At 42.7% G+C, this 15,486-nt stretch overlaps 1 protein-coding gene and 1 long non-coding RNA gene across 2 annotated transcripts in view; both read right to left on the reverse strand.

Moving 5' to 3' along the window:
• The window catches only part of SYNPO2 (synaptopodin 2), a 788,878-nt gene that overhangs the window by 484,016 nt on the left and 289,376 nt on the right, over window positions 1-15,486 (reverse strand). The window lies entirely within an intron of this gene.
• LOC147727357 (uncharacterized) lies at window positions 7,513-14,612 on the reverse strand. The gene is made up of 3 exons (XR_015309324.1): window positions 12,527-14,612; window positions 10,358-12,239; window positions 7,513-8,748 (listed from the first exon to the last, which is right to left on the reverse strand). It is a non-coding gene; the product is annotated as an uncharacterized LOC147727357 (long non-coding RNA).

Here is a 15,486-nt window from a genome sequence, read left to right on the forward strand (position 1 = left end):
TAGAGTCTCATTCGAACTGCCAGGTCTTGAGGGACTTACAGAATTATGGAAGTGAGGTGATGGTCCGGAGTTGCATAAGAAGGCCGTTCCTGGGGCCTCATTTATGAGAAATGACGCATCGCTGTGTGAAAGCAGCGATGCGCCACTTCTCAGTGCGCACTACTTGCGACATTCCTGATGCGTCATATTTAATGTATGACGCATCATGTCGCAAGGAGTTACAGATACGCATTGCCGGAGTGTGTCACAAAAGTGACGCAACTCCAGCAATGAGTCCTTTCACATGGGGCGAGCCCCATGTGAAAGGGCCTGCATCAGTCTTACGCCTGCTGTGAGGCAGGCGCAGAATTTCGACGTAACGGTTTCCTAAAAGTGACGCAGTGAAATCTCATAGATTTCACTGCATCACTTCTACGACCCTTGCGTCAATACTCCCCCCCTTGCATACATTATACCTGGCGCAGGTATAATGTGGTGCAGGGGTTTACAAAGTGACGCATCTACCTAGATGCTTCACTTTGTAAATATGACGCAACAAGGCGCACTTTTTACGCCACTGGTGCATCACAAAAAGTGACGCACCGGCGGCGTAAAAGTGACGCACTGCCTCATAAATGAGGTCCCAGGTCTTTGCTTTAGTGCGGGAGAAGGAGCGTTCTTCACTTCTGTTTCAACAGATGCGAAGAGTGTGAACAAGTGCTAGGGTGGCAGAGTGTAATCTTCTTGACGGTTGGTGGAAGTTCAAGCAGTGGTTGATGTAGCAGTCTGCCCTCAGTCTCTTACCCATTTATGAATGATGCAGTCCTCTCTTTGGCTTCCCAGTACTTTGGAGTATGCTTGCTCACTTCGAGTAGCAGCAGCATGCTACCAGGCAGCACAGGATCACTTCTTGCCTCAGGTGCTAGGTTGCACTCCAGTGCTAATTCAGTGATGCAGATATAGGAAGCAGCAGTCCTGAGATGGGGGTGGTTCCACCTGGGTCGGGTGTTGAGTGCCGTCTCTTGGGCCTCATAAGTTGAAAGTTGGAGCCCTCATGGGGCCCGGTAGGACTATAAAGCCCCCAATAGAGCACTGAGACATTTGACATTAGCAGACTCAAACATGCTGGTCACAAATTTGAAAGCTGCAGTCCTACATAAGCTGGTTACAACTTCAGTAGTTTAAGCCATGTTCAAGCATGCGAGAATTTCAGGAGTTGCAGTCCCACATGAGTCAGACCAGTTTAGGCAGATACAGGCCTTAAATGGGCTGAATGACAGCATGCAAAAACAGTCCACACCTAGATTCAGCAATCACATAGTAGCAAAGTCATGGTTTGGAGTTCGTAACCGGAAATGGCACTGCGGAATTTGTACAAAAAATAAGTCTCAGGGCCCTCGTAAGGAGGCCACTGCTGCTTGCACCACGCATTGCAGACTGCACATAACAGTACCAACACATTTACCAATCATCACACTCCTACAAGTGTGAGAATTCAGCTTATTCCAGGATCACAAAGCGATAAGAATGGCTTGAGTGACAATCAATAGTCATTTTTTATGTAAATTGAATTAATAAACATCTGTTGTTGTGCTCATCTCGAATTTAAACAGAGAGCGCCACCATGTGGCAGACTGTTACAAGCCCCAGCGTTGACAATTAAGTGCTGGTGCCATGCATCAGAAACCACGGCTCAAATTAAGCACCTGAACTCTCCAACAATCTGCTCTTCTGGGTGCTCCGCAACCACTGGGAATGTACTGCATCTTACTCCTTCCTATACAGTCTGTCCTCCTGCAGGGTGTGCAGGTTCCTTCCTACCCTCAGAGGGTTAGGTGTTTCAGGAAAGTTACACAGCCTCTTCATCCAGAGGTCCAGAATTCAGGTTATTTCCCCTCACCTCTCAGAGACTGATTGTTAAGCAAACACAAGCTCTGGGTGCACACCGACCCTCTGAGAACCCTGTAGCTCACTCCCTTCCTGTGCCGTAAAGGACTTAAAACTGGAATCACAAAGTGGGCTAGTGGGTCCCACTCTTTTTACACACCTGGCAGGAAAAAACTGTGGCTCCACTATCTGAAATAAGATCTCGTTCTGGATGGGTCTCCTTTCAAGCATCCTTTCCAGGCTATTCTCCAAGCACAACCTTTGGGTAGAGTGATGCTCCTCGGAGCATGCCTGTCTCCATCCTAGAGCACCCACCACAGAGGCACAAAGAGGTGTGAGGTTTCTCAATCTGGCAGTCATCAGTCCAACTGAAGAAGGAATCAAGCAAAAACAAACATAGTCGTACAGGCCTCAACTAACATTTGGCGCACCTTTCACAACAGAGTCTGCAGCTCACTACTCACGCTTACCATCCAGAAAAAAATGTCAGTGTTCAGGAACACTAATTAACAGCTCCTTGCTAACAAAAGGCTTCATAGACTATCTAAAGGTATCCTTTTGCCTCTTCCCTCACTTCAGAGTCTAGGTCCTCTCCCTCCACCTACAGCAATGTTAGAAAAGCACATGTATTCTCTGGGGCCATAGTCCTCATCTCCATCTCATCCAAGGCCAAGCCAGGGTTGTCGAAAATGTAACCCTCTGGCCTCCATCACTTTGGTTCACTCACACACACCATCTACGTAGCACGCAGACTAGGCACATCAACATGCTTAGCCCACACGAAGGAGCACAGCGAAGCAGAACTTTACATGAGTGGGACAGTATGCCTCCATTCCAGTGACTCAAATGAAAAAAAGGTCTGGTCAAACTATTAATTCTTTTAACACGGTATGCTGCCACCAAAGCACTATGTGCTAAATCCTTGACAGGGGGAGTAGCCATTGTCAACAGATGAGGGTACGTTTGGTGCACCCCTCCAGTTTACAGGATAAGTCCAGGATCTTTCCGGAGCCAGAAACAGGCCGAGGCCTCTGTACTTACCCGAGAAACACAAACAGGCATTCAGTTCTAGGGAACATGCCCACTTACCATACAGGAGACATTTCTGTCCCAACAAATGACATCCTACAAATGTTCCCCTTAGACATTGTAAGACACCACTTTATGAGTGGCAGAAAGAGATATGAAGTCTGGTGGCCTGGGCCACATTTACAGGGCCAACAGCACCTCGGAATTCTGGCCTGGCAACTTTGTTTAGTGTATCCTGAAGAATCTGCTCAACAGTTAATGTTACTTTTTGGTGGAAGCTCCCAAAGTATGTAATGGTTTCCATATTACCTACAAAAAAGAGACCAGCATGCCCAAAATCAGGAAGAACTTGCAATTATGCCTTTAATAATAAATGGTTTTAATTGCCCTTTTAGTTACTTCTTTATACATTTGGGTTGATACTAGGTTATGTTGTTCTTCCTCGGCAGCACCATAAAGCTTTGTGTATTTGCACTAAATAAGTGAATTTGACATAACATCACATAGGGCAGAGGTGTTTCACTGAACTACCATTGCTGTATAAAAGCCAAGGTGTGCACCACAGAGACAGTGATGCTTGTCTCCCGTTGCACTATGGACCTTCTTGTTATGTGTACCACCATATACATATTTATGTGTTGGTATACTTAACTAGAGAGTCTTAGTTACCCCCCAACTACACAATTCTGTACTTTCTTAACCTTTGAAGATGGCTGTGGATTGTAGGCACTGGCAATCACTTTTGGTGATTGAGGCTAATTTTTCATCAATAGACTTTGGCCAAGAACAAGTGAGAGAAAGACAACAGGAGGAAGAGAAACGTAAATACATTTTGACAACAGGAGAAAGCAGGATGACCATGCTCCGACACGAATCAGATAAAAGGAATAGAAGTGTAGGGTGGTGACAGAAAAAGATATTAGGTGAAATCAAGATGAGAAAGCCTTGGTGTTCGGCATCCGCCAGCAGTAGACTCCTCAGACAAACTTCGGACCTCTTCACCTCAGTAGTGTAGCACGAATACCATGGGCCCTGGTGCGACCAAGGAAAATGTCCCCTGTGTCAGCTGTTGCGGTAGTAAAACACAACATTCGACAGGCTTCTATAGACCCCTCGGGGCTCTGGGCCTAGGTGCCACTGCATCTGCTACACCTGGTACTACGCCTGTACTTCACCTATATTTTTTGCACTGGTTCGTAATTCATATGTCCCAAGATTTCACAACGATTCACATATTACCCACTGAAGCCAGCTGTGTACCCATAACATTCTTTCTATTGAATGAATGTCATATCACTTTGGATTTGCACTGTGGCAGTGGAGCTTGTACAATTCAGATGTAAATGTGGAAATGGTAACACAACTTTGCCACATTTCAAGGCATTGAATGACTGACAGTATTTTTCGAGGGACTGCCTAGCCAATAGTATTTCTTTGATTTATCAATTATGCATTCAGGAGTTGACTACTAGAACACAACAGGGGAGGCAGAGGGAGGGGACGAGATCGCCTCCCATGAAACTACTAAAAGGGAGAGGCTAAAGAGCTCGAACACTCCTACCATGAAGGAAAGCTATGACGAGGTGCCTCCACATTTACAGAGCTCGATAGCGACAAGTTATTGAACAGGCAGACAGGATCAGCGACCCTAGTGGATCATGGGAAAACAAAATGGCCCTGGTGATTCTCTCAAATGGCTGCAAGCCTTTTCTGATTGGACCCCACCACGTGGTTATACATGGAAGGCAGTTCCATCATCAAGCGCGAAAAGGCAAATAAGCAGAATATTTTTTCTCTGAATATGTATGGATTTAGAGCCAGGATGGTGGAAAAGCTACTTTATGTCATGTCTCCCTTTGAAGATACAAGTAATACTTGTTTAGGAAACGAGTTCCCATGCGGGGTCTGCTTAGCTTCATTTCTGGCAGCTTTCTCTTGATGGCTTGTTTCCGATGGGTTGCCGTAGTCCTACAACGGTTAGGTTTTTCCCTAGAAACCTCCCTGTTTATATCTCACTGGGGCAAACAAAGCAGACTCCCACTCACTCGAACCAGCCAGTTCATTCTGCAGAGCATTTTTGAAACAGTTTGAAAAATGATACGATCTGCGTGCATTCAAGTAGGTCTAAATGAGATATAACGAAAACATTCTTGCTTTCTGTCTAATAATAGCCTCTCTGCATGGGATAATCTTTCCCCTCACGTTTTTCCCCTAAGAAACCCAAAGGAAAGTCCAAAAAACATGGAGACCCATAGCCATTTCAGCACAAGAAACTGAATGGTGAAGTCCTCACAACTACACACCTAGTTGCAAAAAGCACACACTAAAACGATTAAAACTCTCAGAGCTGGCCCAGCGGTCCTTCATCCAACCAAAGGCAATACATTTGACAGAATAAGTTTCACAAAAAGCAGATACATTAAACACTTCTCCTGAACTGACCTTCACACTCATTCGATATTCAAAATTGGCAACATATGAAGACTTCCGAATGTGCTATGATCCTGACATCGGCCAGCAAATGCGTTTCGATCCAAACAGAAAACCACTCTCACAACACCTATCAGCACTATGAGATGTGTGAAGTGCCCTGCAGCCTGTGTCATCATTAGGAATGTTTGCAACAGATATTCCTGCTGGCATTTGGTCTGTTGTTGTTGGTCACATCCACCTTGGCAGCTGTGAACATACAGAAGTCTTACAATGGCCCACACATTTTGGGAGAGACCTCCATAGCTGCCAAGGTTTCAGATTGCTGTGTTTGACATTGTCCTAAATACGGTGTTATTATGCGTGTCATTTCAGCGACTATTAGTGACACTTGCTCACGAGCAATATAAAGCAATGAAGAGGAGGGAAACATAAATATCAGAAATTACACAAGTTTGAGCAACTAGAAAGACTAAGTTAACTGCTTCAAAGCATAAGAAATAATTGCTAAACAACTCATTTATCAGACTGTAGCCAAAATTGCAGAAAATAGATCACGCAGTCTGGAAGACGTTCAAGATTTATTATAATCAGATGAGTGACTCGCAGACTCACTCGATTGACGCTGACCACATGAGCTGTAAGCAGGGCTGCATTAGACAGCGGAGCGTGGGAGGTACTCTTAAGGTCACAGCTAGGCTGATCGCATAGTCTCACTGACCTGACACATTCAGAACACTTTCTTTTGAGGAAGACGACAAGCCAGCTCTGCGATAAAGATTGTGCTCAGTCCTGGCACACACGCTGTGATGCATTTTTGGATTAGGATTTGTACATTTACTATTCTATATTCCAGAAAAAGGTACTGGCACAGTCCTTTACTTTTACCCACCTTTGCAGTTTAGACCATAGTAATTGCAATGTTTGTTCTGTCATGTTTTACTTTTCTAGCCAGAATAGCATTTTAACCAAATGCATATTTCATTTTCCTGCTAGTCATTTCACTTGTAACACTGAAACACTGAGCTGCCCTATGCCGGCAGATTTACTGTATCTCAAATTATCAGATCATGATCAGCTCTGCAGTGTGTGCAGTGCGCTCCGCGCTGTGACAAGTAACAACTGATGAGAGCAGACCGAGAGGGGCATCTGAGGAAATAAATCATTGTGTGTGAAATTGATGTGTGCACTGACCGCTGCGCTGTGTGTGACAACAACCTACTACACCTGTATCACGGCTCTGCTTGGTGCTCAGCCTTCGACCAAAGACCACTTACTTAATGAACTTCACACAGACTGCTATGTGTCTCTGTGTCTCAGTCGGTCCGGCGGCCACGGCGTAAGCCATACTGGGACCCACGGGGCCGCTCAGCACACTGCATGATGTAGTCTTCTGCCAGCAGCAACTGACTGACTCGCCCGGCGGGCCGCACTTCTTATATTGTGCAGGCAGCAATCATCACCACGAAGTTTATGGTGCCTCTGAAGATGCGCCGCGGCCAGCGGCCATGAAAGAGTCAAGTCAAGTGAGTGACTAGTCAAGTTACTCGATGCTGGCCACCTCCCGCCGGTCTAACGCTGGTTTTATTGGGCAGACAGCAGCGCACCACTACCAGGACTCGCCGACTCTTGAATCCCCAGCCGCTTCTCTAACCTGCCTGCCACCTTACCTCACTTCCTCTTGGCTCCTCCAGGACGTGACGAGGCACGAGGTCACATCCAATCCCGGGGCCCCCCACGGTGCCACAGCTGCCAGTAGCAACCACTGCTGAGGGCAGGCCCCGGCCGCCCGAGTCTGATGAGAGTGCAAGTCAGTGGCATCTGAAAGCCGTGCCGCAACAGGAAATTAAATGCAGCCAGGCAGCAGGAGAGGCAGATTGCAACATTGTAGCACTTTGACTCCGGAGCTAAGCAGTCAGATCTTTAACTATTAACTTACTGAGCCAGAGCACTGCTGGCAACGCAAGTCTGTGGGAAGCAGCAGAGCCAGCGCACAGAATGCTACAGGTGCCAGCTGCGCGCGCTGGCACCGCCGGGTAGCCAGTGTCAGACTGGCATGATTAAAAATGCGTGACAATCCATTTCAGTGCGGTGATGCGGAACACCACACTGAAATGTGGTAGTGTCACACCCAATGCGTGATACTTGGCAGACACGGACCTCCTAATTTACGAGGACATTGGTCATGTTTTTATCTCTCAAAAAATGGACCCTTGCTTTGGGGACTTGTTCTTAGGAAACAAATAGGTTCCAGCCGATTCAGCTGGTATTGCAGGTCTACCTCTATCTTTTTTTACCTCCTGAAGCAGTTCCCGCCAAAAATACCACTTGATCAGGCTGCACAGCGGGGTGATGGAGGTGGTGTTTCTGCCACACTATCCGTACGGGAAAGGCCTGCTGAAGTTTTAAGCAGTGTGTCTGTGACTTGGACCCCATGTCATTAGCTTCAAAAGCTTTACAGGCTGGAGAAAAAAAATCAAAATAACTAGTTTCCATCCTGTTTCAATTCAAATGGCAATATATGTGAATACTGACTGATTGTTTATTGTAGATAAAACATAAATAGGTATTTGAAAAACACACCAACATGAAGGAAGTTAAAAAGGGTGTTCTGTTAAAAAAAAGAAAAACATGAAGGGTGTCAGTGGGACATGTAGTGCACAACCAAATGGAGAGAGCAGGAATGTGCAATACCTACAAACACATGGTGCACTCCTTCTCTTTCTTTGCGCTGGTGCACTACTTGCTTCCAAGCATCAATGCAGACACCCATGCGCCACTGTGCTAGGGTGCTTGCGTTACAGCCCGTATTGTTTTTGCGCAGGAAGCATTGCCTTCTTGCACAAAAACAATTGTCTGAGGCTTTTTCATGAATCTATGTGTGCTGCACAATACAGCACATGTGTAAAGAGGAAATAACGAGGTGAAATAAACATCTCTTCATTACACCTCACCTGGAAAGCCGTAGCATTTTGACACTTTCCGAGGTTTATTAGTATTAGTAAATTTGGGAATGCGGCAAAAACCATGCATGGAAACACCCACGCTCCACCCATGGATCGCCTTCCCAGGGCAGAGTAACGCAAGGCAACAATTTATGCTGCCTTGCATTACTATTTCAAGGAGGTTCTGCGTGGCATGGTAAATATGACTGAAGAGCTTAAGTTGCCTTGTGTGATACAAGTGCCACAGAAGCCCTTCATAAATCTTGCCCCTGGTTCTATTTCAGCCCTTTCATTTAAAACAAATTGGTGGTTTATGAAAGCTAATGCCTTTCTTGCCTCGATGGAATGAACTTGACTAGGGCATTTCATAACAATGATTTGTTATGAAATAGGTCCAATCATTTGTCACTAATCACAATCGGAAAGTTCAATTCAGTTATCACTCCTGTTTCTTCTCTTCAGTATTTATTTATGCCCCCTGGCGGAATGTCTGACATAATATCGACAGACAGAATATCGAAATACAAAAATATCGGCACAAAAATATCGACATCAAAAATATCGGAGTCATATCTTCATAAAGGTAAGTACAAAAATATCGAAAAAATAATATCGTAGTACAAAAATATCGAAATTAAAAATATCGTTTTTTTAAATGTATTAATAATAATGTAAAAATTATTTTAAAATACATATAGTTTTACAAATATTAAATAAAAATATTAAAACAAAATTAAAAATTATACATATACGTTTAAAATAAATAAAACACTTAATAATTTAATGTAATTTTCTTTTTTTTAATTTCATTTAATTGATTTAATGTAAATTATTTTTATTTTTACCCTGTACGCCTGTACCCCAAAAACCCAAAACTGACCCTGAACCCTAAAAATATTCCTGTACCCCAAAAACCCAAAACTGACCCTGAACCCTAAAAATATCCCTGTACCCCAAAAACCCAAAACTGACCCTGAACCCTAAAAATACCTCTTTACCCAAAAACTGAAAACTGACTCTGAACCCTAAAAATACCCCTTTACCCAAAAACTGAAAACTGACCCTGAACCCTAAAAATACCCCTTTACCCAAAAACTGAAAACTGACCCTGAACCCTAAAAATACCCCTTTACCCAAAAACTGAAAACTGACCCTGAACCCTAAAAATACCCCTTTACCCAAGAACTGAAAACTGACCCTGAACCCTAAAAATACCCCTTTACCCAAAAACTGAAAACTGACCCTGAACCCTAAAAATACTCCTTTACCCAAAATTAATTAATATTATTTAATTACCAATTAATTATTAATTAACAATAACAATAAAGTAAATATATTAGCACATTAGCTGTAATTAATTTAATTTAATAATTAATATTATTTTTTTCCCAATTAATTAATTAAGAATAACAAAAAATTATATATAAAAAAATTACTCTAATTAATGTAATTAACTAATTATTATTAATTAATTACCAACTAATTAATAATTAAAAATATGTACAAAATTATATTAATTAATTAACTAATTAATATAAATTAATTACCAATTAATTATTAATTAAAATATTTACAAACATATATTAATTAATTAATTATTATTAAATTACTTCCCACCCTATTCCCCTATAAACCCATAACCCGCTACAGAACATATTTATCAATTAATCAATTAATTAAAATTAATTAAAAATTAATTCTCAATTAATTAATTAATAATTCCTACTAATTCATAATTAATTTAACATAATTAAATTACTTCCCACCTTATTCCCCTATAAACCCACAACCCGCTACAGTAGTAAAAGACAATATTTAATTAAATTACATTAAAAATAAATAATAAAACATAATAAATACAATATAATATACACTAAATGTATTTACAAATTGATATTAGTAACATCGAAGTTATTTATTTCGATATTATTGACATCGATATTTAAAACTTCGATATTACTGATATCATACTAATATCGATATTAAGACTGTCGATATTACTTACCTTCGATATTTTGTCCCATCGATATTTAAACTTCGATATAATTGTATATCGAAATTTAAAACTCGATATTTTGTCTGTGTACCCCCCTGGCGCAGATCCTCAGGTTTACAAGATCATCTTCAAATGTGTGGTGATGACACACAAAATCACTTCCACTACGAAGAGGGCCAGTCAACCCAACCAAAAATCACTTGGTGTCTGGAGAACTTGTTTCACTGGAAACAGAAAAGCTTGTTGTGCATGAAGGGTGGCAATCTTAAGATCCTAGTTACCAGGCTGCTTCTTGCTTTAGAGCCCTCCATACACCGTGATGCCAGCCTCTCCTTTGTACTATAAGTCAACAATTCAGCAAAGGGTGAACACATGCAGCTCTCTCCCATCTGAAAAACCATCCCAGTTCTACACATCAGTCACAGAGGTGAACTGATGAGAGCCCTCAGAGTTGAACTGATGAGAGCCCTCATCTTAACATGCTTGATGTCGTAACTCTACAAACTCCAAGAACTCCAGGTGAATAAAACAGGTGAGTTCATTCAGGATACAAACTGGCGAGCTGCTGGTGGCACACAGGTCCTTTACCAACTGTCCAGTCTTTTGATGCATCATTCCACATGGAAACCTGAACAGCAAACACAGTACATAAATACTGCATGCCCTTTCCCATTTGTAAATACAAGAAAGATCCCAACTATAAAAGCAAATATGCTGTATTCAAAGTAGAGATCTAAATCAAACAGAATGACTAATAACAAGGTCCCGTTAAAACTCTAAACAAAGGAAGACAACAAAACCACCAACAATATTATAAGATAAGCAAAATAGGAATAAACAATATTAAACTCCAAAACTATGGGGTATTGTCTGCAACAAACCGCTGCCTTTCACACATGACCCAAGACCCAAGCTCACTCTTCACATGATGACTTTACACTGGACATACCATCATTGTCCCAACAAAAGTTCTTCTACAACTCTCTCAACTGCAGCTCCTTCTCTCTCTCTCTCTCTCTTTCACCACACATTCACTATCCCACCACTGTCCATCCTCTACTTTTTATCACTGTTTTCCCTAACTTCCAGAATTTTGATGGCTGAACAAAACTTTGATCCACCTTTCTTAACATGTACAGGTTTAACCACACAAACCATCTCTCCTACTGTGTAAATTGTTTCCTTTACTCTTTTTCTTTCATAATAGTACATTTTTTGTTCTCCTGAGCTTTCTCAACTCACTTTCTGATACACTCTTTAACCAATTACTTTTATTCACCTTTACCCACTTGTTCATCCATGCAGGACAAAAACAAGCAGTGGCTATTCGCCCATGTAGCAACTCGAAAGCTGAAACTCCAGTAGATGAATACCGAGTGGTGCTTAAAAAACCACAAAATCGACTTCACAACATTCACCACTACATACTTGTTAGCTATAGCCAATTGGATAAATTAGCCCAACACTTTGTTCATCCTTTCAACTAAACCATTGGTGTGGGGAAGATATAAGAACCTTTTAATATGTTTTATGCCGCTAGCTTGGAAGAACAACTCTGCTTCTCTAGACACAAACTGAGTGCCATTGTCCAATAGCAATGTAGCAGGAAAAACTTCTTTGAGGAAAACTTCTCACTTGAAATTCCCAACAATTTTAAATAAAACTTTATTTGCAAATGTAAACCCTGGCCATTTGCTGTAATAATTAATCAAAACCAGGGCAAACCATGAATTATTAGCTAGGGAATTAAAAGAACCCACAATATCTATGCCAACTTTCACCAATGGCACTGTCAGTAATTCAACAGGACACAATAGTGGAAATCTTATCTTGATGGACTTATTACAACTAGAGCAAATAGCACAATCTTTCACCACTTGATCAATTTCCCTGCCCATGGAATGCCACCAAAAGGACAACCCTACACGTCTTGTACTCATTGTAGGACCCAAGTGACCTTCATGAGCTTATCCCTTTCGCTGCGGCGGCTATTCCGCCGCAGCGCTAAGTGGGCGGGGCGGCCGCTCGGCGGCCGCATGCTGGTGACAGAACCGCTCCGTCACCAGCCGCGGTTGAGCTGTGCTGGTGACGGAGCGGTTCCGTCATGACCCGCCCCGCTCATTAAAACTGCCGCGCAGGCGCGAAATCAGCGCTGCGCAGGCGCGGCGGCCGGGCCATGACGGAACCGCTCCGTCATCAGCACAGCCCAACCGTAGCTGATGACGGAGCGGTTCCGTCATCAGCAGGGGAGGGGTTAAACAATGATCGAATTCCACAACGAGCAAGGTGAAGCAAATTTGTCAGCCCTCAGTAACATACCATCCTCAACAGACAATTCTTTGACAAACGTATTCAAGTCAAAATCTAGATTCCTCTCTTTTGGCTACCCTGACTCTATATATTCCATCACCACACCTAGTGTAGTATTTTCTTTTAATGCTTTGCACAAGTCTTCTTCTAAGAAAGCACTCATCTGTGGCAAATTAATGGATGCAACAATGCAATGTTCCATGTCTACCTCACAAATTAACTGCACCTGCACCTCCACACATTCCATAAATCGAGAAATATAATCTGCACAAACGTTTTTCCCTCTTGGAATATATTCTGGGACAAAATCAAACTGTAACAATTTGGTTGAGAGTCTTGCCATGTGCTGTGTAAATCCTTGAACATTCTTTCCACTCAATATGTAAACTAACAGCTAATGATCTGTCTGAGTCATAAAAGGATTACCCCACAAATATGTCTGAAATGTCACAATGGCCCACCAGCAAGCCAAGATGTCTTTCTCAATTACCCAATATTGCTTCGCAGCACCAGTCAATGCTCGGGAAGCATAACCAATAGTTTGTACTTGGGTCTCTGTTACTTGATAGCAAAAGCACCCAAACCCATGCTGCTGGCAACCAGTGTCACAAAGCACTCTAAATCAGGGTCATAATGTTTCAATACCTCTGAGGAAGTCAATTGCTCTTTTATCGACTCAAAACACTTGTTGGCACTACGGATACCATTCAAATGTTACACCGCTCATTAACATATAAGACAAAGGTCTTAAACAGGTTGCATAGTTTTGTGTAAACCGCAAGTAGAGTTCACTCATGCCAAGAAGTTATTATTATTATTCCTAAATGTGTAGGGCGCACAGCACCCCCAAGGGTTTTCCCAGCGCCAGGCAAGGGTAGAGAGAGACAGAGGCAGACTTAGGTAGGCGATTAAGAAGCCTTGCTCCAGCGTTTTGCACAAACTGCAGCCTCTGAATGGTCAATTTATCCACTCCCAGATACAGGGCGTTACCGTAATCCAGTCTTGAAATTACAATTGATTGGATCACAGTTCTTTGTGCTGAGAGGGGAATCAGCCATAAAATCTTCTTTAACCATTTCAGGACTACAAACCAAGTAGATGACACCTTGGCTACTTGTTGTTTCCTCGCCAGAGATTCATCCATAATGAATCCCAGATTCCTAACGCTATTCACAGGCTCAGACCGAGCTCCCAATTCAGGGGGCCAGTGCTGAGGCCCTCAGAGATCATGTCTTTTGCCTTAGATCATAACTTTGATCTTATCTCCATTTAATTTGAGCAGATTGTGACGAAGAGAGGGAAACCCCAATCTGTGTGTCATCAGCATAGGAAAAAGAGAGACAGTCCCGCACTTTCGAGCACGTCCGCTAGAGGGCAGACATATATTTTAAATAACAGAGGACTCAACGCTGAGACCTGTGGGACTCCATAGGGAAAGGCATGGAAGTTGGAACTGGCCATCGTCCCTGAGAAAGGAGCGAAACCATTCCAAGGCCATTCTGTCCAGGCCCAGTGACTGTAGGGCTCGCAGCAGTATATGATGAGACACCATATCGAAAGCGGCGCTAAGATCCAATAGGATGAGTGCCGCAGTTTTGCTTTCATCTAAATGATGTCTTAACATTTCTGTTACCCCCAAAGGAGTGGGTTCAGAAAAGAAACCAGCTCTGAAACCCGATTGAGAGGTATGAAGAAAGTTCTGGGTTTTACCAAAGGAGGCTGGCTGTCCATTAAGGTGTTTCTGTAGAATTTTTGAGAAAATGGGGTGCAGCAAGATAGGTCGGAAGTTGGATGGAATGGAGGGATCGGACTGTGCTTTCTTTAAGCGGGGTAGGACTTTGAAGCCTTGTGTTATGCACATTGTGCTTAATAGAAGAAGTGAGTCTAAACTCACAGTGCTAACAGTCAAGAAGACCCTCCCCAATCCTAATGGTACTACAGTTGGGAAGGGGCACCTGGCGCAATATCAGCAGTTCTTGCGCAGAGTAAACTTGTCTATTCAATATAAAAGAACCAGGGGTTGTGGCCCCTAGCCCCGGACAGACGTGGATGGGCACAGATGGGCTTGCCTTTGGCGTGCCTTCGGCGCACCATCTGCGCTTCCGCTCCCTGCTATTTTATAGAGGGCCGAATCGTGGAGGCTAGAGCGCGTACTGCTGAAAGAGTGTGCTACCATAAAAATGACTGCCTCGTGCAGGGATGAGCTGTGAAATGTGCTATCTAAAGTAATCTCAATTCCCCCCAAGGTCCAACAAGGAGCAGAGTAAATAATTGGTGCAGCAAGGAAACGAAAGTTGCTAAAAACATCAGTGCATCAAACAGGTAAGCTTAAAATTATAAAAGACACATCAAATTCATACAAAGAATCACGTTGTAAGAAATGATTTAAGCCCTGCTTTATCTCCAGGAGGTTTAGGCTGTGTAATACCCTTGACCAAATTAGCCTTTAGTTCATTTCCCTGGATGGATCTAAAATGGCCAGAATTTTATATTTTGTCACTTTAAAACATACATTTGTCTCTCTTAAGCACTAAGCACCCACCATGGAGTTGGAACCTTTACAACAACTCACCTAGGATCTTGTCATGAGATTCTCTGATGCATAGAGCAATACATCATCTTGAAAAGAGACAAACCTTGAAGGCCTTTAGGCATATTGCACAATGCTCTCTGAAAGACGGAAGCTGCCGAAGCCAATGAAAAAGGTATTCAGCAATATTGATAGGTTCCAAATGGGAAGACAAATGCTGTAAGATGTCTAGATTCAGGCTCTAACTCAATATGATGGTACGCCAAAGCCAAAACGAACTTTGTAAACCATTTTTCTTCTTTTAACCCAGCCAATAATTCAGAAATGTGTGGTGAAGGATGAGAATCAATCCAAATTTCGTTGTTGATACAGTGAAGGTC

Source organism: Lissotriton vulgaris, chromosome 3_1, assembly GCF_964263255.1.
Source record: "Lissotriton vulgaris chromosome 3_1, aLisVul1.2, whole genome shotgun sequence".
NCBI lineage: Eukaryota > Metazoa > Chordata > Amphibia > Caudata > Salamandridae > Lissotriton > Lissotriton vulgaris.